Genomic DNA, 27,183 nt, shown 5'->3' with positions numbered 1-27,183 from the left:
TCACAGCTGCCACTAAGTTAGAAGATAGTGTGCTATAATGGAATTTGTAGTACTCCTTTAAAACACATTGTCAACTTATTCGGAAATAGTTCTTACTTCTGGAAGAAGCATTTTGTGAACTGTCATTCTATTTTTCCTCACAAACATGTAAATATTGCTTACCTGACCTGGGAGCTAACATCATTTAAATTTTTGCTCTGCATGTCTCTTAGGGATTAGAAATACAAAAATCACATTAGTTGTATAGAGGATGAGTTCAGTACACATGAAGTCTGAATCTGGATCGAAATTTTGTACTTGACCCCTATTTCTACTTAAAACTTGGATCCAAACAGGCCCTCCACTTTGAGAAATCTCGGCTCCAAACTTTATAGCTTGGGCTGATGTCTAGTTTGACTGTAAGTTAGTTGTTACCCGTAAGATAACCATGAGTTCCATATCAAAAACTGTACAAATCAAACCTGGCCAAGAGTTGGGGTTTTTTATGGGTTGAGAAGAATGTAAAACTAATGTAACCATGAAATGTTTTTAAGCTGAAGCCTGCATTATTGTGAGATTCTCTTCATCTTTGCTAACATTTCCAGTACAGTTTTGAAATGAGATTGCCAAAGTTCTTAGCATAAATTTACCACGGGATGATAGATTTTGGCAACTTTAATTTCTTAACACTTCCTCCTCTTTAGAGTTTCCCCAACAATGCTTCCCATAGGCCTGTTTTATGGCAAAGCCCTCAGTGTTGACCTTAGATTTAGCAGCTGTAAGATAGCTTAAGGCACGTATGCCCAAATCTGTTTTGTTTCCTCCTGAGATCCAGCCACTTGGCTGAAATAATGTATATGCTGTGTAAAAGTCAAACAATCAGCATGCTTTATTTTTGAAAAGAAGATATATCCATCCTTCCTACTCTATTTATACCATGCTTCTCAGAGTGGAATCTGAGCACCTAAACGTGGATGTCTGATTGGGGAAGTTGGGGTGAGTGTGGGTTGGGCCCAATAAATATGATATTAATTGAAGCAAGATGACAGTGGAACTTTATAAGGAAGCAAGTAATCCTGAGAAAAAGTCTGAATGGCCAAAACATTGGTGTTTTATGTGATGAAGCGGATTGTAATTTACACCCACTTCCCCCTGAAAGAAATACATGTTAGAAAATTTGTCTAATTCTTCCCATGTGAAAAGAGTGCATGAAATCTCCCCTTTTGTTTTCTCATTATTTTTTTCATTCTAAAGCCCTCTTGCCAAGCTCCATTCCAGGTGCTAGAGCTTTTCCTGTAATTTATCCTTGGTATTCTTATCCAGAGTGTTACCTCCAGAACTGTTTCCTTTTAACATTAATTATCCTTTGAGTCAACTCACCCGCAGCACACAAAAAGGCATAAAGACTTTGGGGGAGGAGGGTTCTCACTGAGCACATGTGCTTCTCTTTCCACATATAGAGAGACACCACCAGCACCTTGAAGACATTACAGCATGTACTGTAGAAACCAAAGTTAATAAGTTTAAAATGGGTGGTTATTGTTTGCTTATGTGCCATGCTGTTTCCCATATGATGCAGTTGTAACACGAACAGACCCCGGTTATCGACGGGCGGGATTGAACCTGGGACCTTTGAAGCTAAATTCACGAGCCTCTACTGCATGAGCTAAAAACCACATGGCTCTTAGCTAAGGCGGTAGAGCAGACTCATTAATCTCTAAGTGGTCTCAGTGCCACTAGAGGGGAGAGAACACCACACCCAGGAGGTGTTTGGGTTACACAGTCCTGGAGTTCACAATGCTGGAAGTGTTACATTAGGATAAAAACTCAAGAAGAATGGATGTAAACTTAGCAACTCCACTATAAACATCTTTCAAAGAGGTATCTTCGCTGTAACCATAGCTGTGCATGTGTGGTCTTCTCTTGCTTTCTCAGACCAGACGAATAAATACGAATAATACTATAAAACCATGAGGGTCTGTAGTTGTTTTTGTGGTACACAATACACAAAATGGCAAGGGAGAGGTTAATCTTTTGTCCTCCTTGCCCACTGGAATGTTTATCGACTCACAGGGAAGGTCCCCTTTCTTTCGGTGAGTTAAGTCAGCATCTGCTTTGTTTGATGCTGTCCATTTGAGGAAAGCTTATCCCTGACCTTCTGCCAGAGAGACTGATGACGAGGACGGTTTGCACTAACCTTGACATTCACCAGGGTAAATGGCTTTTTCCACAAGTAGTCAGCAAACAAGAAGAGCCAGTCAAGAGCTAATGAATCTGTACCTGAGAGAAACTGAACAACAATTGCGCTTTTAAAGAAGAAAAAGGGTGACAGCTTCATCTGTGCTTAAAGGTTGGAGAATTAACTCTTACAGCTAATTTTAGAGGGTGTCTTTTTAATTTATACCAGAGAGAGAAAAGGAAAAAATAGAACTTCAGTTTGCCACCCGCTCCCTCCCACCAGACACACATATCCCTGCCTACCGCAAGCATTCAGTGAAGTGTTTTTTACCAATCAGTGGCTGGGTAAAAGAGGAGATACCAACTGAGGCAAGCATAAAGAAAGGTGCTGAGAAAGGAGACTTACTCAACTCTATGATTATTTTATTAAAGCATAAACTTAAAGATCTATCTCTTCCCCACATTCCCTCTTCCCTTTCTGATTGATGTTGTGCCTATAGGTGGTAATATGTTGTTACAGAGACAGCCAAAGCTAATCATTTAGTTTTAGGACTTCATTCTGCATTCTTCCTGAGCTGTGTCTGGTGCAGGAAGCAGTGGTGGGGCATGGCTAAAGGTGAGTATAAGATGTTATTGTTCCTCCTATATCCTAGGCCTTGCATGTGAGGCCCCCTGGCTGACTTAGAGCAGCTTCTGAGCTCATGTAACCTCCATATGAGAATGGCTGGGAACAGCAAGGTCCTAGCATGCACAGAGCACATCTCCAATGTAAAAAGAAAAGGAGTACTTGTGGCACCTTAGAGACTAACCAATTTATTTGAGCATGAGCTTTCGTGAGCTACAGCTCACTTCATCGGATGCATACCGTGGAAACTGCAGTAGACATTATATACACACAGAGACCATGAAACAATACCCCCTCCGACCCCACTGTCCTGCTGGTAATAGCTTATCTAAAGTGATCATCAAGTTGGGCCATTTCCAGCACAAATAAAGGTTTTCTCACCCTCCTCCCCCCGCACACACAAACTCACTCTCTTGCTGGTAATAGCCCATCCAAAGTGACCATTCTCTTCACAATGTGTATGATAATCAAGGTGGGTCATTTCCAGCATAAATCCAGGTTCTCTCACTCCCTCACCCCCCTCCAAAAAAAAACACACACAAACTCACTCTCCTGCTGGTAATAGTTTATCCAAAGTGACCACTCTCCCTACAATGTGCATGATAATTAAGGTGGGCCATTTCCAGCATAAATCCAGGTTTTCTCACCCCCCCCACCCCCATACACACACAAACTCACTCTCCTGCTGGTAATAGCTCATCCAAAGTGACCACTCTCCCTACAATGTGCATGATAATCAAGGTGGGTCATTTCCAGCACAGATCCAGGCTTTCTCACCCCCCCCTCCCCGGGAACACACACACACACACACACATAAACTCACTCTCCTGCTGGCAATAGCTCATCCAAACTGACCACTCTCCAAGTTTAAATCCAAGTTTAACCAGAACGTCGGGGGGGGGGGGGGTAGGAAAAAGCAAGGGGAAATAGGCTACCTAGGAAATAGGCTACTTTTGATAAGCTATTACCAGCAGGAGAGTGAGTTTGTGTGTGTGGTTTTTTGGAGGGGGGTGAGGGAGTGAGAGAACCTGGATTTATGCTGGAAATGACCCACCTTGATTATCATACACATTGTGAAGAGAGTGGTCACTTTGGATGGGCTATTACCAGCAGGAGAGTGAGTTTGTGTGTGTGGGGGGGTGGAGGGTGAGAAAACCTGGATTTGTGCTGGAAATGGCCCAACTTGATGATCACTTTAGATAAGCTATTACCAGCAGGACAGTGGGGTGGGAGGGGGTATTGTTTCATGGTCTCTGTGTGTATATAATGTCTACTGCAGTTTCCACGGTATGCATCCGATGAAGTGAGCTGTAGCTCACGAAAGCTCATGCTCAAATAAATTGGTTAGTCTCTAAGGTGCCACAAGTACTCCTTTTCTTTTTGCAAAGACAGACTAACATGGCTGTTACTCTGAAACATCTCCAATGTACAGGCTGCTAAGGTGGTCAGCAGGGAGCTCTACTCTGGCTAAGGAACCTTCTTCTGCTTGGGGTATGCCTCTAGGGATGGCTCTGCCTGCTTTATGGCAGAGTAAAGGGCAAGAGTCAAAATTTGTCCCTTTGTGCCCAGGTCTCTTTACAATTAAGCACAAAAGCAGAGACCTTTGCCCTTTTCTCACCTCAAGTGGAAGGAAGTTTCTCCGGCCATTTAGCTGAGGTCTGAAAACAGTAAGAAGAGCCCTGTCAATTGCAACATATTGCCATTTTTTTCCATTGCCATCTAGATGAAGTATTCGTATTACTAATTAGTTTGTTTGAAACTTAGTTTCTGTGAACACGCCATCTTCCTGTATTTGTGCTTGTGAAAGTGCTGGACTGACAATGCTACAGACTGAAATCCTCTCTTTCCCCGCAAACCCAGCCCAACCCCTTAGATAATGTTAACTCAATCATTGTAGTATTAGAGGTATTTCCTACAGTAAACAGAGGAGGTGTAACAAAAATTGTTGATATTGAGGTTATTTTACCTGTTTGTTTAGGGAAAAAGACAAATTTGTCAGAGTGATCACTGTACAGCAGCAATGCAAGGGGCTCCCACAATGTTGTGCTGTGTTCTGAAGAGACTCTTCTATTGGTAATAGGATTTTCAATCACAGGGACCAGTTGTAGAGGTAAGAAGGTAATTTAGTCTTCATGCTCATTCCATCCTTGGCCTTCCTGCTAAAACTCCCAACAAGGGAATGATTATGACTTGGGTGTCTGTTCACTAGAAGGTAAACAGTGCCCTCCAACTCATTTCACATTTAAACAACACACCAGGTGATTAAAAATTGTATTCAGTACAAATCGAGGCTAGATTCTGACCAGCCCTGTATTGCATAACCAATCCTCTAGGCAATGCAGTTTCCCTAAATGTTTAAGAATCAAGGGCTAGATCTTCACCTGGACTTATGCCAATTTACAGCAGCTCAGGATCTGATCCCAAAGGTTTGTTTGGGAAATGAAACCCAAAGCCAAGTCCCGTTTTTTCTTGATAAAAGGGAAGAAAATCAAATTAGCAGTTGTCTAGTGGGACTTGGAGTGTCATGGCTCATATGTTCTGTGTCTGATTCTGCCACTAATTCATGTGTACATAACTCACACTTGGTGGACTTGAGCAAGTTCTTTGCCTCACTGTGCACATCTGCAAAATGGATATAATAATACCTACCTTATAGGTAGGCTGGGAAGTTTAATTCAATGTTTGTAAAAGGCTTGGAGGTGTGAAATAAGTGAAATGGTCCAGCTCCCATGCTAAATCATAGATACAGACCATGGAAATGGGCTGGCATGGCCAGCAATGCTAGTCACATTTTCTGCAGGACAAGAAAATTGCCTTTTAATGACCAGCTTTGGTATCTGATTTGTACTAAGCAATGCTGCTCTCACACTTAAATAAATAGTATTTTAAAGACAAACAATAGTGCTTGAAAAACGTCCATGTCAGTAAGCTACAATGTAAATTAGATGCCAGATTAAAGCAAGATTGTTTGATGTTTCCTTAGGTGGAGCTCTGTCCAGATTTTGCAGCATGCATCATGATATAACATGTGGATGAGAAGAGAATAGGAAAGAGTGAACTGGAGGATAAATTAGGACATAACTTTGTATGTGCCTAGGATTGGCTGTTTTTTTGTATTTGCTGATCAAACATGCAGGAGTCCCTTGAACTGTCAGAACATGAAACGTGGAGCTGGCTCAAAGTAAATGGACAAACCTTTTGAACTGAGGACAGTGGGCACTCCTGGGTGAAGCCTGTCAGGAATGTGTCGATGGCAGATAAGTATGTATCCTTGTGAAAGTCTAAAAACAAAGCTGCAGCGGCAGTGAGGCTCCCAGAGAAAAAGTTGTATACAGTGAAGAAGATAATATTTCATCTCCCTCCGGGTCAGTTGGTTCTCAGCAGTGTTCTCTGTTTGAGATTTGAGGATTTGCAGACAGACAAACTCCACAACCCAGCAAAGGTCAGTCTAAATATCAGTCAGATAAACAGCACCTTAACCATAAGCACAACTCCGATTTATGGTACTCAATTTATTCTTTCCTTTACATGATAAAGTGAAATGTGTGCTTCATCAGAGATCCAGGGCTGAAGAATTTAAAGCAACATAACTTCCTGAGGTGCTTTAAAAGAAATATACCTCCCTGTACCCACAGCCCCTTTCCTCTTTAAGATTCTTTCTTCCTGACCATTTTGCTTCTGAGCATTTCTCTTTCTCATCCCCCCCGCCCCCCCACCATAAAACAGGACAGCTGTCTTACAATTACTTTGCAGGATAAATGTTGGTGAAAGAAAATCCAGTTGGGCTGGATTCATTACTGGTGCAGCTCTGTTGGGTGGAGTCGCAATGGGGATGAATTGGGCCTACTTTATTTTTCAAACTTGTGATTTGAGGTTAATGAATGCATGAAGCCCATGATAAAGAAATCATTACTGGCTGCAAGCTGCAGCTTGGCAGATTTATACTCCCTTCAAACGGGCAGTTGTCTGCAATCTGCAAACAATCTGATGCCCATTTCCATTAGAAGCATTGAGAAGGGTTTTTTTTTTTATCATCTAGGTTGACGGAATCAAACACTTTCCCACTATCTGTGCTTTTTACTACCTTTGAAATATAGCAAAGTAGTAATAATCTTGAAGGTCTTCTCCTCGAGAAGGTCTCCCACCACTTCTACTGGAACTACTTGTTACGCTGAACAGGCTCAAAGAGACCCGTAGGAGACGTGAAAATAGAATTCCATTTACCTATACCCTGCCCTTAGTTTTCCTTAGAAATTAGGTGCTATCTCTACCTGAGTTTTCCTGGTATTTCCCTACTGCTTCAGATGCTTCACTATGGTAATTTCACCTGTCAGAATCAAAGAACTCCAATGTATCACTTGAAATGGGAGTTTTGCATGAGTAAAGTCTTCAGGATCAGCCCCCAAAAGAAAGAATAAGGTACAGATAATCCTGCAGCTTGTGTTCAAGGCTTTTTTTCAAATGCCTTTCACAGAGTAAGGCAGAAAGCAGGGGATCTGAAATATGTCCTTGCTGCAGTACACAAAATGCAGGAGTTAAGCAGTTTTTGCATCTGCTTCCCTTATTTTCATTTATACTTAATCCCCTTTACACCACCTTAGGGGTGAAATCCTGAAAGCTGGAATTTTGCCATTAACTTCGCTCTGCCAGCATGAAGTAGCTTTAAAGTGGGTGTAAATTACTTGTAAATGAATGTGGTGAATATAATGAAAAATTCACACACCTGAGCATCCTAGCTATGTTGACATAACCCCCATTGTAGATGCAGCTAGGTCTACGGAAGAATGCTTCTGTTGATGTACCTACCATTGCTCAGGGAGGTGGAGTACCTACAATGGACCTTGGTGCTACAGCAGCATAAGCTACAGTTTACATTTTTTTTTTCAAATTGAAACACAGAAATGTTTACATTCCAGTCATACTTGGGTTCTTTATCCATGTATAAGGACTGTATGTATGTCCTCCTCCTCCTAGCATTGTGCTAGGTGCTATACAAACGCAGAACAAAAAGACGGTTCCTTCTCCGAAGGGCTTACAATCTAAATACAAGACAAAAGGCAACATATGGATACAAACAGATGAGGGAGTACAAGTCAACAATGAGATAATATTGGTCATCACAAGAAGCAGTGGCTTCACCACATCAGCAGCCTAACCATATATACCTAAGGGTCAGTTTTTTTCCACTTGAACTCATTGGCCTTTATCCCAATGGATACAGTAGCTTTTGTGGAAACTGATTTTTAGTGTCACTGCACACTTAGTGTAGTTAAAAAAATGCTACTTCTGTAGCACTGTAAGTTAACATTTTTCAGCAAAGTATCCAGCTATAGGCTAGTTGTCACAACTCTAGATGCCAATCTAGTAAACCATGGTTCAATTCGCCTACTCACAATTTGTAGTTGCAGCCTCTAAATCATGCAAATTATCTCCATAGTCCATAATCTTAATACAAATAACTTTTCAATAATTTGTATGATTTTATAACACACATAAGCATTGTAAAGTTATGGAAAATGCTAATGTTATTTTAATTGCTTTTAATTCCCCTATGGGAATCTGTATTTTATAAGAATACCCCTTACAACTTTCACAGTGAGGAGAAGACATTTGAGTCCACAGAGGAATGTAATTTAATTTGCTTATCTCTTTCAAGTTTTTTTTCTCCAAAGGCAACATTTTCACCATTAAAATTAAAAAGCTACATTTTGGGGGCTTAAGTTCATGTTTGGGATTTTATATGCAGTTTATGTAAAAAAAAATACTACTTTGTTTGAGTGCAGGGCAAAGTAAGAATGAAAAGCTGTTTGGACTGATGCAGCAACTTGGACCTAATGTGAGTAGCAGGAATAAAGGGCCACACATTTATAATGGTGGGGCAGCAAGTTACATGCATAACTCCTGTTAAATAAAGCAGACACTGGGCACATACCTCCCAGTTCACTGAGTTGAGCAGGCATCCCCATAGCATCACCACAATTTATTCATTTATACTTGGGAGATGGAAGAGTGACATGCTATTAACATTTGTTATTCTAGATAGTTTACTTCAAAATGCACTGGGGATTTGACATAATTACTGGAACACTCCCTTACTACCCATGCTTGGGGCAGTGGGGAATGCAATATCACATTGTGCAACAGACAGATCCCAGGATATGGTGGGACTCTTTAAATTGTAATTGAAATATCATCCTAAAACAATTTTTTCTCATAATTTTTGACCCACTCTTCCATGACCTGAGCAGACATAACCTGACAATTAGGGTTGGGCAAATATCTTTAAAAAATCTGTAAATATTCACCAGCATAAATAAATAAATCTGCCTCAGCTGGGTTTGGGCCCTTCTTTCCTTTTCACACACAAGTTCATGGCAGCCGTACTGGCAGATATAGCAAACTTTAAGCAAATATTAACACTCTTTGCAAAAATTAAATTTTAAATTCATTAACATGAATGTGCTTAGTAGATTCTAGCTCAGTCAGTCAGGAAGCAGCAATAGAAATGCGTGCCCTATGTGTCCAATCAAAACAAACTGGCGCAGCTCAGATATCAACATCTCATAACAAACTGCTTACGAACAATCTGTTCTACAGACGAAAAGATTCTTGTACACATTATTCACAGAATAATTTTAAATAACAAAGAAATGTTAGAAATCTGTAAACTGCTTGCAGACAACTGATGCACAGGGAAAAAGTTAATTTCACTGGGTACATAATTCTCTATTACTTACTTACTCAGATCTGCTGACAGTGCACAAAAACACACAGTGTGACATGTTAAATACTGTACTGAGTTTTATGGCACGACAAAACATCATCAAGACTTCTCAAAATATATTAAAATAAATTTTTCCATGTTGGCATTTCTTTGGGGAATCCCATCAGCCTTGACAAAATAAATTCAATACTAAGGTAGAAAAGAGAGAGAGCACTTCTGAATCTTTGCATACTCACCAGTCTTCTGGTATTTATTTGTATTTGGCTCTTTGAAATCTCAATCATAGCTAATGCCTACATATTCATCCTGAAGTGTCCTTCCATTGCTTTCTCTCCTCTTATGAGGTGGCTGCCATGTCACCTTCCCATTCACACAAATAACTTCCTCAAAAGCTACCAGCAATACTATTGATCTAAAGAAAGTTCATTGTAATCAGTGGGACTCTATCTATGGCTTCACATCAGGACCTAGATAATCAAGTAGCTACTATTTTAGCTATAGGGTGTCAATCACTGTGCACTTCCTTCTACAAAAGAACCAAATCCTAATCCTCATTGGCCTGGGCAGGAGGGTGGAGAAGCATCCTGAAATAAAGCAATACCTAGGTTTCAGATCTTTCAGCAATACAGAAGCTAAAAAGTAATTACATAAAAAAGACAAGCTTCATGCTCACTTCCACTTGAAGCAAAACCCATGAATCTGGGCTTGAAAAGAAGAACAGAGGCAAGTTGGCATGGAAAGGAACCATTTGCCAAAGACCAACTAGTACTGCCTAAGGATGCTTATAACGCACCAGCTGACCAAAAGATGACTAAAGCATGTAAGTACTTTGATGCCCTTACAGGTACCATTAGAAGAGCTTAGTCAATGGGAGTCAAACTAAGCCTTTAGCACACATAAGTAAAGGTGGCCCTATGGCTTATCAAGGATAAATCGCCATAACTTTATAATTATGGAACTGATTTTTTTTTCTAATATGACTTCATTCTAGATCTCAATGAGATCTTCAGAAAATGTCAAGATTGAAGAAAATCAGGTCAGCACTTTTAAAGATACAAACATTTGTGTTTGGCAAGTTTTGAAAATAACTGAAGCTGGGAACACAGCTTACTTCTAACCATGGATGGAAGAGGAGGAGGACACACTGAAATTGCTGCTGAAGGAATGATCAAAGAGATGGGAGGAGGATGAAGACACAATGGAGTCATGGAGAAGATAAGATGGTGAGACGGAAAGATAGATCAACAGAAACAATAGAGAAGCTGATGAGAATGAAGCCAGAATAGAGTCTCTGGCATTTTGCCAGGAAGAAGTCATTAGCCATCTTAGTGAGAGCAGTTCCAGTGGAGCAGAGAGGTATAAACGAGAGTAGAAGGAGTTGAGGATGGTGCAGGATGAGAGGAACTCGAGATTCAGTGAATTGGGAATTGAGGGAAGAAGGAAAATGGGGTACTAGATGGAGAGACAAGGAGGGTCAAAAAGAAGACTTTCTGAGGATGGGGAAGATCAAGTCATGCTTGTATTGTGACAAGGAGGAACCAGAGACAAGTGAGAGCCAAGGGAGGGGATGAAGGTGAACATGAGGGAGCTCAGGAACTCAGAAAGGAGGTGAGCAAGGGACAGGTGAAGGGGTCACAGGTATGGAGAACATTTGCTATTAGTGACAGGGCAGAAACAGAAGAGGTTGTTGGAAGTGGAGAGGGGAAAACAGGTCATGGTAGACATTGTCAGCAAACTCTGTACAGAGCGGGAAGAAGGGGCACTATAGGCAGAAAGCTCTAGGAGGGAGTCAAGGGGTATAAATAGGCAGCGTGGAAGAGAGGGAGCATGGGAACTATAGAAGTTACTGCAGCCAGGTGTCACAGCTGTGGAACAGCTCTACTGCTGTTCACAGCCTCAGCGTGCAGATAATTTCCCCATCAGCCTCCACAGCTCTTCCTGGCACTTGGCTCAATTATGCAGGCTTTGCATGGAAATAGAGGTTGGCCCACTGATAATCAGACTACAAATATTTCCCTGTGTGTTTCATTTAGGGTTGCCAACTTTCTAATCACACAAAACTGAAAGCCCCTGTCCCGCTCCTTCTCTGAGGCCCTGCTCCCTGCTCACTCCATTCCCCCTCCCTCTGTTGTTCACTCTTCCCCACCCTCACTCACTTTCACTGGGCTGGGGCAGGGGGTTGGGGTGTGGGAGGGGTATGGGCTTTGAGCTGGGGGTGTGGGCTCTGAGGTGGGGCCAGGGATGAGGGCTTTGGGGTATGGGAGGGGACTCCGGGCTGGGGCAGAGGGTTGTAGTGCAGGGGTGGGGGTGAGGGCTCTAGCTGGGGGTGAGGCCAGGGATGAGGGGTTTGGGATGCAGGAGAGGTCTCCAGGCTGGGCCAAAGGGTTGGAGTATGTGTGTGTCGGGAGGGGGGGGAAGGCTTTGGGTGGGAGAGGGGTCGGGGATGAGGGGTTTGCAGCACAGGAGGGGGTTGGGGTGTGGAAGGAGGTGAGGACTCTGGCTAGGGGTGTGGGCTCTGGGGTGGGGCCAAGGATGAGAGGTTTGGGGTGCAGGAGGGGACTCTAGTCCAGGGCAGGGGGTTGAGGTGCTGGAGGGGGTTCAGGGTCCCGGCAGTACTTACCATGGCTCTGAGGTCCCTGCAGCCTCTAGGCTCATGGGTGACCAGGCAGCTCTGCGCGCTGCCCTTGCGCCTGCAGGCGCCGCCCCCGCAGCTCCCATTGGTAGCAGTTCCCAGCCAATGGGAGCTGTGGAGTCAGCACTGGGGGTCAGGGCAGCGTGTGGAGCCTTCCTGACCGCCCCGAGCCTAGGGGCCTCAGGGACCCAGCGGCTGCTTCCAGGAGCCATGAGGATCTAGGGCAGGTAGGGAGCCTGCCTTAGCCCTGGGCCCCTGCTGCACTGCCCACTGGACTTTTAATGGCCTGGTTGGTGGTGCCGACCAGAGCTGCCAGGGTCCCTTTTTGACCGGGCGTTCCGATCAAAAACCGGACATCTGACAACTCTGGTTTCATTGTACATTGTGTGTCTCCTCGTGTAGCTGCCGATCTCTCAAAGCCACGTCCCACCATCATTCCGTGCAAGGAACCTCCATGAAAGTCAATGGGGTCCTGTAGTGAAAATCCACAGAAGGATCCACAGGAACTTAGTTTATCTCAGAACATTAAAGGTAGCCTTCTATAGACGAAACATGAACCTATTAAATCTCTTCACCCTTCCCTCCCCCTGCAACTAATTGCAGCTGCTTAAAATTCAGCATGTTCACAACTGAATATGTACTCATGCCTTAAACACTAAGCATAACATGCTAAAGAGAGCAGCTTCTGACAGTTAAGGAAGATTCATCTTATCATGAAAAGCTGGGGAGGGGGCAAGGAAAGGTCACAGATGAAAATGTTATAGGAGACCAGCCTGTTGGCTCCTGATAAAGAGTTTGCTGCTGTGAACCCATGAGTTTGAGACTAGTCTTGTACTTCTTGGTCACTGGGCCAGTAAAAGGAGGTCATGCTGCTGCTGTGTTCTGTCTCTTGGGTAAGGATTGTTGGCTGCTGTCCTCGTCAGCATTTCACCCTGCTGGAAGACTGCTCTGCCATCCAAATTCAATGTAGGTGAAACTAAAATCACACAGCGTCCATGTCTGTCTGAATCTCATAGGCCAGCATGTCATTATGAGCGAAGTAACTCATTAATATTCAGACAAACTATCGGAGGTAAGTTGTGGAGCGCAAACCTGCAGATTATTACTTCTCACAAACTGTTGCCTTTTTATTTGTGGCTAAGGTAGAGGGAATAGTGCTTCCTTGTTTTATGTGAATAAATGGTGGTAAGAGTGAATAATTACTTGATCACAAAAGGAAACACAGTATTGAGTGTCATTGAGGGAGCTGAGAGGCAGCAGACCTTCTCCATCTGAGTTGTGTGTTTTTTCTTCCTTTTGTATAAAATACTAATAAGAATTGAACTCCACTCACCAGATTTCTGGGGTGGTTTATTTGTCTCCCTGTTTCCTCTGGAGTTGGCAATTGGAATATGTTTGTTCCTTGGATGGTTTGGGGTTTATTTCAGCCAAGAAATGATTTATTTGTAGTAAATTCACCAAAGAGTGAAATACAAAGGAGGCGATGAAATAAATGTATAAGCTTTACCTTAATCAAAGCAGAGTCATTAGCTTTTTTTGTTATTATCCTTCACCTGTTCCACTTCCCCAAATCACAGAGCCAAGATTTTCAAAAGAAGGTAGCGATTTTTGGTGTCCAACTAGAGATAGTGTGAAAAGGGCCTGGTTTTCAGAAAACTCTAAGCACCCTGCCTCTGAAAAACAGGCCCCTTCCAGAGGTCTCATGATGAGCCCCCAAAATTGAGGCCTCCCAAATCACTAGTCATTTTTGTAAATCTTGTCCTACAGCTTTCATGATTGTAAAAAGATGCTGTCAACTTACTCCTAGGGCTTGATCCTGCTCCCATACAAATCAATGGAAAATTCCCATTAACCTTAATGGAGCAGGATCAATTCCTTAGACACGGTGCCTTAAAACACACTTTTTTTCCAGAACTCTTTTTACCTATTATTGTTACAGTGACACTGAATATTACTAGGATATTAGAGGAAAACAAATATTTCTCTCTGTTTCTTCAGCTCATTTACTTTGGGTAGTCTCCAGCACAGTTCCACTTTGCAGTCAGTGAGTTAGTTCAGTTTTACCTGTGGTTTTTGTGGGTTTTTCTCACAGGGCAGAGGTGTGGGGGAGAAAAGCCTTTGAAAAATCTCATTGTAAAGCGATACAAATTCGCAAGGAGACTCAAGGCCAGGAAGAGTACCTGAAACTATTTTTAATCCCTGTTCTGTAATTTACTGGACTTCAAGTTGACAATGTCCCTTTTAAGATCAAGGCCCTATCCTGCACCTTTGGAAGCTATCCCTTTTGAATGCAATGTGACAAGTGTCAGTTCCTAAAATTAACCTCCACTATTAGGGCCTGACTTTGACTGGTGCAGAGCAAGGTCCACGTTTAGGAAAGTATCCCCAATTCACAAAAGAATTTAAGCCCCTATATTAAGTTGCTTTGAAGTCAATTTGACTAAGGATGCCCTTAAAGTTAAGCACTTGCTTCAGTTCTGTCCCGAACAGGGATGGAATACTACAGCATGTTTTGAAGTGCACTCCTGAATTGGGGCTCAAGGTGACAGGAGCGGCTGGTGCTAAGCACCTCACAGGATCAGGCCCTGTGTGAGGAATTAAAAAAATGGGGGATGATAAGCAGTGATCTCCTTATTGGCTGAGGATGGAGCGGGGGAGAAGATGGCTCCCCAGCCCTAAGCCAAATACACTGGGCTGCTTTTCTTTTTCCAAATCTGCTATTAGTAAATAATTTAGAAAATACTCTTCTTATCTCCTGGAATTCCCACCAGAATGAAAGCACTGGACTAGATGGGACTTTATCAGCTCTTTACCCAAGCAAAATTAAAATGGAATGTGCCAGACTATGTGTGTCCCTGCTGCACCTGGCTTCAGGAAGGTCACGGCTGGGTCAATCTGTACTTTTCTGCAGAGCTTTGTTATTCATCCATATCACTCTGTTATAGTTATAGGGGTCAGTTCTGTGGGAAAGCTGAAGAGCCTGGAGATTGTTAAGCACAGAATTTTGTTTACTCCCTGTTTTATATGGGCATATTTCATATGACTTAAAGAAGAGATCAGTTGCTTGCAGAGTTAACCATCATTTTAACATCCCACATTTCCATTTTAGGACTGTGCCTCTTACGAGCTATTATATTATTCAAAAACGCCCCAATCTCCTGGAACAAAATGTGTTGTGCAGGGCTGTAGACAGGCTCTTAAACATACGTCTACAAGAGTGGTTAAAATATCACTTCACGTCGATAAGGGATTTTTCTTTCCCTTATGAAAACAGTGTGGCCTCAGAATGTCAGCCCAGTCTGTCTGTCAGTTCTCAGCTGCACCATGGGATAAAATTTCTGATCCCTTTTATCCCCTTCTGGGAGTAGTATTAATAGTACACTCATTTTTCTTCCATTTATAATTCATTTCTCTCCAGTTATTTGGATTTACTTAGTTGCATTAAAAGGCAAAATGAGACAAAAACTTAGATGGTAACAAGGCAGGGAGGGTTTTCTTTTTTCATTATGGTGTGAGGAGAAGTGGCTTCTGGATGTGTTTGCTTGAGACTGTTGTGTGGTGCCTGTATTGGGTGCAGTTTTGTGCTCATTTCCTGCAAGGCTGACCAGGGAGCGTTTAAATGTGCATATTGCTCTTTTGCCAGGATTTGCTTGGAAATAAGATGCAGGGATCAATGTGCTAATCTTTGAATTGGGGACAGTGGGGCATGGGGGTGGAGTAGAAGGTGGGGGAAGGGAGAAATAAAGACTACATAATAACAAACAGTAGTTTGGGTTTGCTGCTAAAAATGAATACAAAGCCATACACTGATCATACTTTTCAGGATGTATTTGTAATTGTAGGCTATTAATATGCAAGGAATTTCAGCTAAAGTGTTATGGTAACACCTTTATTAAAATGCTGATTCAGCATATGGACACAACCCTGAATTTAATACAGAAGACTGATCACTGAAATGCATGGAAGTTGCAGGCACTCAGAATCTTGGGCTGTTTTTGATGACTGTAGGTATTTAACTATGAGCACACTGCGTTGCTTGGTGTCTTCCTCTGTGTTCTGTACAACACTGTGCCAGCAGTCCTCAATAAATAAGAACAATAATCATAAGTCAGAACGTGTCTAAAACATAAATAACTCCAACCACAGGTTTCCTCCCATTCAGGAAATATAATAAGTTTGTAATTCTCTAAATCTTAGTGATTTTCTTTACACCCCAAAGTAAGAGTCATGTTATTCCTGGCTGAATCACACTCAATTTCAGCTGGGAACTGGACCTTTGAAAATCTCCCCTATGATCTCTGGGTAGAAAGGTAATTTTATTTTAACCTTTGTTTCTTATATATTTTTGTCATTTTCAAATCATATGAGCATAAGCATCCCATCTCCCCTCAGAGGGTGACAGCTTTAGGGACAAATTCTCTGCTCTTCCCACAATACCCTCAGGGTTTACCCAGATGTGAGGGAAAGAAAAGGAAATTTTAAACCATCTTTACACTCCCCTGATCTGGGGCCAACCCACTGCATAAGTTGAAGGAGCCGGAGCCTACTTTATCTCATACCCAGCTGCCCCTGATCCCAAGGGTATGTTCTGACAGACAAGGCTCAGCTGGACATAACAGCTTCCAGGCCATGCTCCCTTTTGCCCAGCCACACCCTTACACCATATGTGTATATGTGTGTGCATGTGTGTGCAGGTACTAGTATACCAGCCTCACACCACCGAAGATCCCCCTACACAAGGAAATCCTCTGTTAGCAGCTTAAACTGGCTTTATGGTAGTTCTGCTGTGCTAGAACAGTGCAAAGCAGCCAGAGCAAGGGCCACACACTGGCCCTTAAGATGTTTCTGCAGGTAAAACTAAACAAAAAATCCAACAAGCCCATCACTTTCAAATTAACCACAACACGAGCTAATTGCATTTGTGTATTTTGTTGGAATTTTTCTCTTCTAAACATATTTAATATTTAATTTGAAGCTGTGGTCCCATGTGAACATGAGCATATCCAAATGTACGGCTATGAATATGACCTATAATTTTTTAGCTAGGTTATTGCACTTGACCACGAGGGATCTGAAGAGGACATTCTGGACATTAGGCCCAACGTACACTGTCTAACAATGATCCAAAATAAGGCTGACAAAATATTCTTTAGAAAATAAACCCATGGGAGGATAATACACCAGTCATAAAAGATACTCTTCCTCATAGGAGAATGCTAGTCAAATCAGTCAGCCTAATGTGAAAGTTACTCTGAATGCATGGACTCTAATTTCTTCCCCTGAAGGTGTTTTCCACTTATTAGTGGAATGGTTCCCCATTACAAGCAATTGGCTTTAGTCACTAACCTGCACCCTGCTACCCTTGCCAAAATGGACTGCAGTTATAGAGGAGGAGCTACTGCTGGTTTCACCAACTAGGAAATTCACAGTCTGCATAGACAAGCTTACTATGTCCAGTGTTGCACACCACCAGCCTGCCACTTCCAGGCATCTTCTTCTCTGCAGGCCCAGAATAATCCCTTTAAATTCTCATAGAGACTTCCCCATGGTCGGGTCAGAAGGATGCATGCTATGGAGACAGCCCCCATTTCTTCCTCATTTTGTTCCACGTTGTATTACAGTGCCTAGAGGGGAGCTTGTGAGGGGAAATCCAAACCCTTTTTGACAACTGAGGCACATTCTCAAGATCAATATTTGTACCAAAATAGGTTTTCTACTTCTTTTTTGCCTTGATGGTTGTAAAGGAGATATTAAGTTCTCTCAGATCAGAAAGAATGGCAAGAGAGGTATAAGAAGTGTTCCCAAATACTTCCAAACTACTCAAACACAATGAGTCTGATACTGAGTTTAGCATGTCCAGTGTAAATCTGGAATTCCTTCATTGACTCTGGATTTAGACCAGTATAAAATATGATTGGAATTTGGTTATATGCTATAAAAATTCTTATGCGCTATATTCATCCAATCCTCACTACATAGCAAAATATTGCTTTAGAATGAGTATGTGGAAGAAGAACTCTATATTGTATAAACACATGGTTTCTTATTTTTTTCTCAGAACACGGCTGGTTTTTTTTTAAATTCAGAAATGAGAAATTCAGACCCAAATCCTACATTTTAATAATGCTAAGTTTCTGCCGCTTATCAACAAAGGCCAAGAAATTCAAACATTTGGGTTTTTTTTACTGCTGTACTGATCATACTTTTCAGTATGTATTAGTAATAGACATCATAATGTGGCACCATTGCTCCTGCTCTCTTCCAGCTGCGTGAGTTAAGCTTCAGCTTTGCATGTTCTGGTTTTTGTTGTAGTCACCATTTGTAACATTATTTAAACACAGATTAGATGGGGCAGAGGGGGAGACAGGTCTGAGAACTCATATAGAATCATAGAATATCAGGGTTGGAAGGCACCTCTGGAGGTCATCTAGTCCAACCAAATTATTGACAGCACTATCACTTGTATTTCCATTCTTAAATTAAAGTTACTTGAACTGGTTGGATATTTGAGGTGGCTCAAGTATTTAATATATTTGTAAAAGGGAAAAATATTGAAAAGGACTGGCAGTGGGTGTATGGTACAAAGGGGGAGGGAAGCAAGGAAGATGCTCCCAGCTCTTTTAGCAGGAGCACAGTTTGCAGTTCTATTCACACTCATTGTCTGTCATTGTTGTACCAGACACACTCCATTCATGGCTGTTCTCTTTTTCCTTTTCAAAATGTGCCCAGTGGTCTTGCTCTGTTTGTTGTCAAGAATGAGCTGCCTGGAGTAGGAATGTTTCCCAGACGGGAGGTCAAGAGGTCAGTCTGGACCTCTGGACATTTGCAGCGCTAACTTGCAGACATGTCATGTGAAAGCAGTGTGATCCTTTGAGTATTTGACGGGGGTTTGTTTGTGTATATGCTGCAAAGCGCGATTCAGATCATGAGATTAGCTGTCAGGTCATCTGCTGTGAAAGCCATTATGAAAAACACCCGGAAACTGAAGCTTGACTTGAAATCCTTAGTTTACTAAATTGCAGAAATTATCTTTGGAAGGTTTTGTCAGTTTTATGTATGTATTTTCTTAAATAATGTTTGCAGCAATGCCTCATGCAAAGTGCTAGTTGAATAAATCTGTCACTGAAACTTCAATTCCAGATTACCACACTCCAAGATCTGCTATTATAAATGAAAACGCATCTTTAGAAAGTTCTCAACAGACTGAAGTAGATGAGCTTATTGAAATGCAATAGAAAATCTACCCTTTACGGATTAGTCAAACAATGATTGTAGTCCTACATGTAAACACTGTCTAACTGTATTGTCAGGGTAAATGGTTCATGATTTGCTACCACAAGAATAGGTTAGCTTTTCCTAAGACTATGAATAATGACATAAATTATCTAAAAATAAAATCTTTTGCTTGCAAGCATGGTCAAAAATTTCAAAGGCAGATAGCAAATCAGTCCATTACCAAAGTACTATGTATCCTCAGTATTTTTTTTTAATCTCTGTGAGCATCAAGATATAATTTGTCAGAAAATGCATCTGAGTAGCTCTTAAAGTACTTTTAGAAGTGGCTTTTATCAATGAAAGTCTTAACAAAGCCACAGCCCTAAACTAACAAGATTAAACAGGAGTGAACTGGTCTCATTTTTCTATGTAGTCATTTTTAGGATTTGGGAGGTCTTTATTTGTTGTTGTCATCTCTTTTCATGTTTTCAGACTGCACAATGTTTTCTATGTGTGATGGATTTATTCAGTAATAGCCACATTTACCTTTGCTACCATTTGAATACAGCAGCAAATCACAAACTCCTTAAGGAGAGGAAGGTAAAAGAAAAAAGAAAGCAACAGAGTAATATAGGTTCTCTGTTGAGGAGCAACACTTCTTATTCCATTAGCAAAATACTTTTCCGTTTTCCACTCTGTCTCTTCAAAAAGCTCACCTAGCCCAATGTATTTCAGTGAAGTTGAATGGCTGAAATATATGAATAAAGACATAAAAGAAAGAAAGAGCTAAGAATTGCGCCAGATATACAGCTTGAATAATTTTAGCTAAACATATTGAAATCACCCTTGCAAAACTGTCTTGAAACCTTACCAGCCTAGGCACAAAATCTGCTCACATACCCTTACCATGAAGATACCAATAATCATGGGGGAGTAGAAGAGTGAGGGAGAGAAAGCTGTTTTATTCGCCCATCAGAATAAATGAATCACCCCAGGCAAGTGATTGAGCAGAATTTTAGAAAGCTGTCTTCAATTTATTGAATAATTTTAGGACAAACTAATTTTTTAAAATGGATTTTTGCAGTGTCAATTTTTAGTATCACACACCAGCCAAGTAGTACAATATCTACATTAGAGACATGATCAAAAAATGGTCAATTCCGCCCCCCTGCCCTCCAAAGTGCAGCCAAGAGGTAGTTGCCTAATGCAGGAACAAACATCTACACAGAGTACATGATTACGAATTCTCTGCATACAGTCCAACATGGCTCAATCAGATTGCACGGGTAGTGGATGAACATGTCACCATTGTACTTTTTTATTTGCATAAAACAATTACCCCATGGACAGTGGCTTCAGAGTTGTCTAGACAACATGCTTTAGATGGTATCACTGACCTCAGACACACTAGGCTAGCTCTAAATTAGCAATGAGCCAGGCTGGAGGGATGTATTATGGTAGTTATAAACCATAAGAAGGTATTTAAATAGATAGATAAGACACATGCAAATCTTTTCATTGCCATGACAACCATCTTGATATAGGTTTTCCATATGTAGCAAGAAGGGCAGAGCAAAAGGCACTAGAAAAAATAGCAAGAACCTGTAATGATAATGAACCCTGACAGTGTATTAGTCTAGATCTTGGTCACTTATTAACTCTTAATAGAATACAAACTTCTATAGTAATACACTGTTCATTGGGTCAGGGAGCAATTACTTCTAAATCTTTGCTATAAGGATCTCTGCTATATGGTTACACCTAATGTACCAATTCTTCACAAATTGATCTGACTGATTAAAAAACACTTTGCTATTAGATGTAAATTGCTTAGCTGCTCAAAAGTGCTTTGCAGGGTGGTTTGCACAAAGCATGAAAATATGTCATTTATGCATGTCTATATTTCCTCCTGGCTTTATCGGCCAGGCAGCAAATCCCTGTAAATCTGAATTCCCAAATAATAACTGCACCATAGCACAGGGCAGCCTATTTCAAAGGGAGAAAATATTTCCATGCTAAAACACACACACACAAAATCTTTCTCTACATTACATGTTTGAGGAGGTGAGATTCAGGTATTTATCCTTATTATTTTTTCCTCTTAGCTCTTAATTTCTTCTAAGTGCCAAAATAGTAGCTTTGAGGCTGGCTGTAGGCACTAATGATCCCTCTGACAACCAGCGAGGGTCCCCCACCAGCAATGTATTTCTCAGATAGATGTGTGGAATAAAGTAAGACTCTGCTGCTAGGAACTCGATGCATCTTGCCCAGTCTGTCTGTTTCTCCTTCCTGTGTTTGTCTCTGGTTCAGTCTGCGGAATGCTGAAGAGTGTGTGAGAGAGATGGGGTCAACAGAGGCTGCTATAGCACCTCACTGGATGGATCTATAGTCCCTGGGATCCTTGAAAACGAATTGTGAGAAAGTTTGAGGGTATTTTTCTAGGTTCTAAAAGGACTCTTCTTGGGAAGTACCTGAAGGCTCTTTGTATACTAATTCATTATTACAGCATCTTGGAATGTGCAGGTAATGTATGGTTTCATTTAGATATACAGTGGTATTTCAACACACTGAGCCAAATTCTGGCTTTGACTTGTGCTTTCATATTTTCTGGAAAGTGACAGACAGAAGGCACACACAGTGGGGTGTGTTCTACCCTGATTCTATTCCCTCAAACACACAAAGAGTTTTCTGCAAGGGGGACTGAAGTGGGATGCTCTTAGGTCAAGCACCAAAAGGCACAATTCATGGGTTTTAATATAAATATAAGCTTCCTATTTCATTGCTTCAACCATGTTATCCTCCCTCTTTGCTTCCCTCCCCTGGCTAACCCTTTATCACCACATCCAGCACAAAATACTTGTCTTCATTTTTTAGGCCCTTCATGGCTTTAGCTCCACCCTCCTCCTTATCCCTTATATGGTATGGCGCCATCGATACCTGCTTCTTGTCCACCCATCATGTCACCCTCTATTGTCTGTTAATCAACTTTTCCACGTGCACCACCCCACTTTCTCCCATTCTGCCCCCTGCACGGAGAAAGAGAGCCCCATAAAAATCCACTACCTCCTTCTCCTTAAAACTCACCTCCATCATGATTCCTCCAAAACACTTGATTATGGCTAGACAGCTGGTGTGCTGTATCGACTGCTTATTATTTTAACTGTAATCCTCTCACTGTTACCTTGTGTAATATCTGCCCCATCTGCCTGCTTGTATCTACCTGTTTTTTCAGTCATAAACTTGGACTGTAAGCAATTTGGGGCTGGGAAAACCTGGTCATTTTGTTTTTGTGCAGCACTGACCACAATGGGGTCCTGATTTTTGACTGGGGCATCTAGGTGCTGCCACAATACAAATAATAATTAATAATACACACTTTGGTCCAGACAAATATACTCCTGTCCAAATTACTCATGCTGCTCATAAATAACCTGCTCAGGCTGACTGTGAAGGGACAAGGCACCAGTCAGACTATGGCCTCACAATAACAGAGCTTCTTTTTCCATCTTCTGGCCAAAGAACTTGACTCATAAAGATGTTTTGATAACATTTATTAGCTTCATTAATGAGATCCTGAAGGCCATGTACATGCAAAATTCCCATAAGAGTCTCACCATTGACTTTGTTGGGGCCAGGATTTCGTGCTGGGAGTTTAATCATCGAATACAATGGAAGGAGACGCAGGCCCCAAGTAGAGATCATAGCTCAGACTAGTCATATATTGTGCTGTTTAAGGTTGTATCTTTCCCAATTATTGTTATTTATTATTCATCCTATAGTGGCATTCCGAAGCCCTAATCAGGATCAGGGCCTTGTTATTCTAGCTGCTGTACGAGTGGTTATGCTCTAGGGCTACAGAGAACTCAAGACAGGAATGGACTTTGTACCCAAAAAGAAATCCAAATGCTAATGTGAAAGTAAACCTTAGGAGCAAAGGAGGATGTAGTTGTCCTGGTATCAAATTATATTTTCCTAAACATATCTAAGATATATGCTAATAGCTAGGGTTGTCATTAAAAAATAAAAATTAAGCAATCACATTTTGGTGCTGCAGAATATTAATAGCTTGTCTTTTTTTTTTTTTTTTTTTTTTTGAGATTGTCTAAACTTTCTTGAAACTGAAGACAAACCACAGAACTGAAAATTGTTGGTAAGCACACTCTAGGGTAAGTTGTGTATTGAAGTCTCAATTTCTTATCTGGAATACGTGTTGTGTCTGACAAATATTGGGGTGTTATTTTGCCTTCTAGATATTCAGATGTTCCTCTGACATCTGGGAATTTAATTAACAGCCTTTGCATGTATTTAAAGGAAAGTAAACTTTGCCTGATCCCCTGATGCTGAGGAGCAATCTTATTTATGAACACTGGCACCTGTCATGTTAATTTGTACAAAGTTTTTCATTTATCCTAAAAGAACACATTACATGGTGGATTTGGAGGAGTTAAAGGGAATCTGCAGGGTGACTTTAATCTTTATGTCTTTATATACTTGAGGGCATTTTACTGCACCTCTGCACTGCTTTCACTACACAATCATTTTCTGTTTTAGAAATGTAGCCATTTGGATCAATAGTTACAGTACAATATATTGTACTTCTGATGGGAGCCTCATAGGACACTTAAGAACCACAATAGTAAGTTTACAAAATGCTTGGATACTGCCTGGAATATATTTTAAAAGTAAATTTAGCAAAATATACACCAGGCAAAATTTACAGGAGCCCTGATAAAATTTTACTTACTCTTCTTATTTTATTAAAATTAAATTGGAAAAAATTAGTTCCCTACTTGAAACATGGGGGTTTTAATAGGAAACAGAAGTATTAAGGACTAGAATACCTGCCTCTCTGAATTTGTTGCAGCAGCAATCTTAATCTCCTGCAGAATAAATGGTGTTGCATTATTTTCAGGGGAGTGGCGTTGATGGGAAAGAATTCTAGCTGGCGTGATGGCCGTGCACTTCCCAAGCTTGATTTATACATATATTAAAAATATATTTAAAGATGCTCATAGATAGTTGCAGAGCACATGGAAGACAAAATAAAGGAGGGTCAAAAATTATGCATCCCTTAAAGCGTTAAAAAATGTATCCTGCACATTGAGGGTTTTACAGTAAATTCTTTATCTATCAACAAACTGGGTTATCACAGCTGTTTATTGTACTGCTAGCCCTGATCCTAACCTTTGTGTCTTTATTGCTTACATACCATTCCCTTGTTTATACATCTGTACCAGTGTGTGCCCTTGAACTTGGCCTCTCTGAGCCCTGACCGCTGCATGCTTGCTCACTCGCTCAGGTTGCGTCTGCAATCAGTAAATCTGAGACGGGGCTGGCTGATAGCTGAGCTGCAGCAGGGCAATTAACACAGAACTAAAGTGTCATTCATAGCATGGCTATGAGAGTGGCAGACCACAGATGACAGTCCTCAGCTCTGAAGCTGTAACATCCAGGCCAGACTGAGGATTATCGTGAAAAAGAAAGAGAGAGAGAGAAGGAAAAGGACTGACTAGATTCTTTTTGAAGAATTGTTTATTTCTCTCTGTAGGATTCCAGCTGCATGACTGGCTGATTAGAGGCGCACCAGCACCTAGAGCTGTGCAAAACATTCTGCACATAAAGTGAAAAGGCAACATGGTGAGGGTGCTTTATTTTTAAACTTTGTGAAACCCTCGGCCTCCTTTAGGCTACAAGACACGGGCCTGTACAGAGTAACAAAGAAATTCAGAGACTGGGAGTGCCATGTGGTCAAATGTGCCATTCCCTTCTTTCTCCTCCAGTCTATAACTTAGTAGTTCTGATGGGCCAGGCAGGAGTCGCTCTGATCTCTCAGTAAAGTTTAGTTTGAATAGAAACAAGCAAACAATGCAGCCTTATTGCTACTCAGTCCTGACGAGCAAGGCATAGAGTCCCACGTAGTCTATGTGAGCCCTGGGGACTTGTAGTGGCAGCAATAAACAGGAAATAGGAGAGTGGCTATAAGGGGTACACCATCATTAGATTACTGAGGGGCTCAAACCAAAAAAAATATGTGTCCGTTTACAGACCCTAATTTCAAATACCATGACTTTCAGGGGAATTCAGATCCAGAGGTTTAGTTTGCCTTGTCGTAAAGATTGGTGTCATTTGCCTAATGGTGATGTTGGTTTGTGTTGTGGTGAACACACCCCAAAACCAGAAGTGTTTGTCTCAAAGAATTTGGTTTTGACCATGCTTTACATTAAGGCCAACAGACGGACACTCAAAAAGGCAAGAAGTAGGGTGTGTGTGTGCTAGGAAAAACAGGCTTCTAAGGCAAAATATACACGGTACTCTTTAAAACCTGATGAGACTTTATGCATAGTGAAGGAAGAAATTAGTGTGAGTTTGTTTTTAGTTTAATGGGATTTTCACCAACAGTGTGTCTACTTGGAATTTTTGTAAAGATATCTGCAGGTCTAAAAGCTGGCGAAACAAATTCTTCACTTTCTAGTAAAAATAAGTAAATAAATGGAAAGGTTTCACCCCTTTCTCTAAGTGAAAAGAAAGAGGATCCAAGTAACCTACATCAGAGTTGTCAAGATTCCTTCCCCACTCTGAACTCTAGGGTACAGATGTGGGGACCTTCATGAAAACCTCCTAAGCTATTTTTACCAGCTTAGGTTAAAACTTCCCCAAGGTACAAACTGTTTTCCTTTTTCCCTTGGACTTTATCACTGCCACCACCAAACGTCTAACAGATATATAACTGGGAAAGAGCCTGCTTGGAAACGTCTTTCCCCACAAAATCCTCTCCAAACCTTACACCCCCTTTCCTTGGGAAGGCTTGATAAAAATCCTCAGCAATTTGCATAGGTGAACACAGACCCAAACCCTTGGATCTTAAGAACAATGAAAAAGCAATCAGGTTCTTAAAAGAAGAATATTAATAGAAGAAAAAGTAAAAGAATCACCTCTGTAAAATCAGGATGGTAAATACCTTACAGGGTAATCAAATTCAAAACACAGAGAATCCCTCTAGGCAAAACTTTAAGTTACAAAAAGACACAAAAAACAGGAATATCCATTCCATTCAGCACAGCTATTTTATCAGCCATTTAAACAAACAGAATCTAACGTATATCTAGCTAGATTACTTACTAAGTTCTAAGACTCCATTCCTTTTCTGTTCCCGGCAAAAGCATCACACAGACAGAGAGAACCTTTGTTTCCCCCCCTCCAGCTTTGAAAGTATCTTGTCTCCTCATTGGTCATTTTGGTCAGATGCCAGTGAGGTTATCCTAGCTTCTTAACCCTTTACAGGTGAAAGGGTTTTTCCTCTGGCCAGGAGGGATTTTAAGGTGTTTACCCTTCCCTTTATATTTATGACAAGAGTCATCTCCACAAAAAGTTACCACTTGTCAACAGTTACCACAAAGAAATAGCTGAGATACAATTATCCCTGTAGCTAGAATCAGAAATCACTGGTCGCTGTGTGGTATCCACTGGCAAATGCTGACTTTTCAATGGTGACCATTGTCTTCGGGTGCTTGTTATATGAAGGTCTGATCCATATGTCTCTACATGGGAGTTTCAAATGTTCAAGAAAAAGGCCTAATGCAAAACCCACAAAAGTCAATGGAAAGTTTCCCATGGACTCCAGTGGGCCTTGTATCAAGGCCCAAATTCAGGATTGGCTCCGTAGCCATATGAAATTCCAGGATTTTACTGCCTTACAAGGTCACAATAAATCGGTACTGAGGATGATACAAGTATAAGCATTAATGGCATCATATCATGTTGTAGAAGATGTTGTTTCACCTACTACAATAACATGTAGATTTTTCAGGGACTATGCTTGGTGAGTGTGCA

The 27,183-nt window shown here is 41.2% G+C and overlaps 1 long non-coding RNA gene across 2 annotated transcripts; it reads left to right on the top strand.

Moving 5' to 3' along the window:
• The first annotated feature begins 6,023 nt into the window (after positions 1-6,023).
• On the top strand, positions 6,024-24,990 carry LOC311518418. Of its 2 annotated transcripts, none has more exons than XR_014710983.1 (3): positions 6,024-6,224; positions 23,451-23,519; positions 24,902-24,990. It is a non-coding gene; the product is annotated as an uncharacterized lncRNA (long non-coding RNA). The 2 variants fall into 2 exon arrangements; XR_014710984.1 differs by lacking the exon at positions 6,024-6,224 and adding an exon at positions 12,876-13,210.
• Positions 24,991-27,183: the final 2,193 nt, after the last annotated feature.

This window comes from Lepidochelys olivacea (genome assembly GCF_965140295.1).
Source record: "Lepidochelys olivacea isolate rLepOli2 genome assembly, chromosome: 3".
NCBI classification, from domain to species: domain Eukaryota; kingdom Metazoa; phylum Chordata; order Testudines; family Cheloniidae; genus Lepidochelys; species Lepidochelys olivacea.
Note: the sequence above shows the minus strand (reverse complement) of the source record. Positions and strands in the feature narration are given on the sequence as shown.